This window comes from Gavialis gangeticus, unplaced genomic scaffold, assembly GCF_001723915.1.
Source record: "Gavialis gangeticus isolate Ggan-Ray unplaced genomic scaffold, GavGan_comp1, whole genome shotgun sequence".
Lineage (NCBI taxonomy): Eukaryota > Metazoa > Chordata > Crocodylia > Gavialidae > Gavialis > Gavialis gangeticus.
Genome location: NW_017728995.1, coordinates 48,069,812 through 48,073,345, shown reverse-complemented (window position 1 = coordinate 48,073,345; position 3,534 = coordinate 48,069,812).

The following is a 3,534-nucleotide window of genomic DNA, read 5'->3' as shown; positions in this document are numbered from 1 at the left end:
CAGTGTGTCATGTATAAGCATCCCTGTACTGAAAAATGGAGGCAGGGGTGCTTTAACTAAAGCTCATTTGATGAGCTTTAGTTAAAGCGCCCCCACCACCATTTTTAGCATGGAGACACTGACTCACAAGATGCTCCAGGCACTTTAATTATTGAAGCATTCCCCACCCAGTCCCCCACAACTCCTATAGCACATGTATAAATGCCTTCTAGGTTTATCTTGTAAATCATCTTTGCGCACCAGAAGTGCAACTTTCACTTGTGTAGCGTTCCTTCTGACTCACCAAGGGGTATCTTTATCCTGGAGTGGAGGGACTTGCTGGCATAGCTTGTGCTTGTTTCTGCTTCGCTGCCTGTGCCCTCAGAATGTTATGGTCTAATGTCTCAAGGAGACCTTCAAAGAGAGAAGTAGAATGGGATTCACCTGGCTTGTTCTTCAAGGGGTATTAGCTTTATGAAAATGAGACGTGTTCAGTGCTAAATCCTACAATTTTTTTTTAAAGCCAAAAGCAATATCAAACAGGGGACTGAAGAGGGAGAAAGTTAGCTTGCCCAAGGCATCTACAACCTGTATGTGTGTTCCTGCAGGAGCGCTACAGCTGTTGTAGGATCTTTGTGGGAATTTAAACACCATCCACAATTCATCCCACATGTCCCTATTCTAACACTCCTATCAAGCAGATTTTTCCTTAAATTAGTGATAGGGGCATTATGGCAGGGCACTGTTTGTGCCTGCCACTTTAAGACCTGGGGCCAAGCAGCCAGCAGGTGCTTAATTCTGGTGGCCATTTTAGAACTCTGGCCGCCCATATAAACAGGGCATTTTGCTGCTGGCTGGAGGCGCAGCAACATCACCTGACTGAGAGGCTTCATGGAAGACTGTGGAGGTAAGGAGGAGCTGTAGGGGATGGTCAGGAGGCTCCTGGTCCTGGCCATGACCTAAAACTACACCCTGCCAGGAGTGGGTGGCCTGGTGGGGCTCTCAGTGGTGCGGGAACCCCCAGGAAATGCCAGGCCAGTTACCACCCCAGTAAAAGGCGGGTCAGGGCACCTTAACCCCAGCTCCCACAGCCAGGTGGGTTACCCCCTTGTAGAGTCTGGAAGGTGGACCCCAGTGAGAGAGTGGGGCCATAGACTCAGAAACCTGTCTTGACATTCCCCGACTGGTCAGTGCTGGGGCCAGGACCGGAAGGGTCAAAAGGCCAGGGGCCCACTGTGAGGGACGCCCAGAGCTGAGGGTCTGGGGTTCCGACTGGCCTGGAGGTGGGGCCAGGGCCAGTGTAGCCAAAGGTCCCAGGAGGACCACACCCATAAGGGAGAGTAGCTCAGGGAGCTATGCAGCCTGAAATGAAGGTGGAGTAGGCTGCCTGAGTGGAAGGATCCAGGTGGGGTTCAAACAGTAGGATTCTGGGACCCAGAGTGGGGCCAGGGATGTTGACAACAGAGGATGCCATCTGCGAGGCATGGGCTGCGATAGGGGAGGTATGGAGCTGTAGATAGTGCCCCCTGGCATTGGGGCAAGAAATGGGCAGCCTCCCACTTACTAAGATCCGTAATTAGTTAATTAACACCAAGGCACGGTGGGCGGTTGGTCCAGAACAGGTGGGTGGGCCAAAGGTAAATTGGCCCCAAGAAGGCCCTCTGTTATAGGCATCAAACAGAGTAACATTTTGAAGAGTCTGCACTTACAAAATCACTTAGAAACCCAAGTTCCATTAACTTTGGAAGAGTGACTTCCTTGCTTAACAAAGTGTTACCTGCTGATCATATATAACAAGTGGAACTTGCATGTATTGGGATGTAGGCTGTTTAGATTCTAAGCGTATAATTGAATGTAGAGGTAGATATACGTGAATGATGGAGGTATCTCGTACAAAGAGATCCCTGTTGATTTTACTGTGTTGATGATGTTTTTTTTATATGAAATGTACTGTGCATATATACATTCCAGCCATGAGCATCAATGCCTAACATGCACAAGAATTGTAGAAATCAGACTGTATGAGTATAGTGGGTAGTCTGCCTTAACATGTTTGCATCCAAATTAGTTGATCTTTCCTTCTTGGATGCCTATGGATACCTCAGATTTCTACTTGGTCATGGGTTTTTTTCCTGAGATTCTGTGCTTGCATTCTAATTATCTACTCATCTTTTTCACTTTTATGTCACCTTCCAGTTGCTGCTCATGTTGTAGATTCAGGATAGGATATTGAATTACAGTTTAAACTTTCCCATTTCTGCATAATTTTCAGAATATTTTTCCATTGTGTTGTTTTGTTTTGTTTTTATTATTTACTCTGAACTGGCATAACGGATTAGACCCCATCAGTCTTATTTCCCAAGATTCATATATGTCTACAGTAATAGATGAGCAAAGGGAAGTATAGATCAATGTGTAATGCCACATTCTTTCCCTTACCTCAGAACATCCATACATTCCTTCCTAAAGATTCAGCCATAACTTGTGGTTCTGGAGATTTGCTCTAATCACACTGACAGATGATATGTTTTTCCTCAATTTATACTTGTTCATTTTCAGGTATACAGTAATATACCAAATATTAACTATGGGCACACTGACTGATGCACTGATTATGTCTCTCCAAATGTTGTTCCCAACTTCCAGGGCTTAGAAGTGAACAGCTTTCTACTGCTAAGGTTTATCCTTTTTAAATTAATTGTACTACAGTAGTGTTTCAAAATCAGGTCCTCGTTGTAAGGGCTCTGTTAGGTGCTGTTGCTCCCTGCTCAGAGAGCTTCTGTTTTTGTATAGTCTTCAGACTTTCATGTGGGATCGTAGTAGAAAGTACCTGGCATATGGCAATAATATAATAGTTTACACTGTAGTTTTACTGTATGATTCATAATGATTCTAGTGATCTTCCATATGAAATTTTCTGAACCAGAGAAAAGAGTAAGAGAAAACATTTAGAAAACCACTTCTTTATTTTAAAAAATCACTGAAAACATTTTAAAAAGGGTTTAAAAATCAGTAATATGAAGTCAGATTAATTACTTAGTGTGTTGAATAGTTTCACAAATTTTAACAGATAAAAGTATAAATAGATAAAAATTGTACTGCAACAGCTATTCTATAGTTACAGGGCCTTGTTACACATTGCACTTTGAGCAGCTCAGATGTTGATCAGCGTTACTGCTAGCTCGACTTTGGAGCAGTCAAACCTTAAAACTAAAAACCTCCTCTGTCCCCCACCTGCACAGCTGTGGCTTGCTACTAGCAGGCTGGCAAGGAACAGCCAGACTAGTAGCTAAAGCAGTGAGTTACCACTAGAGAGTTGGTGACCCAGGATGGGCTTCTATCTCTGCTGTAAGTGGGGATGTGAGAGAGATGGGTTAGAGGGGGGAAGGCAGGAACATGAAACTAGGAGGCAGTTAATGGGATGGGATGGGTTGGGTAATGAAGTGAGAGATGGAAAGGAATGGGGCTGTGGGAAGGGTTGTGAAATGAAGGAAGTCTGCCACTGAAGGATAAAATAAAGTTTTACATATATATATATATATATATATATATATA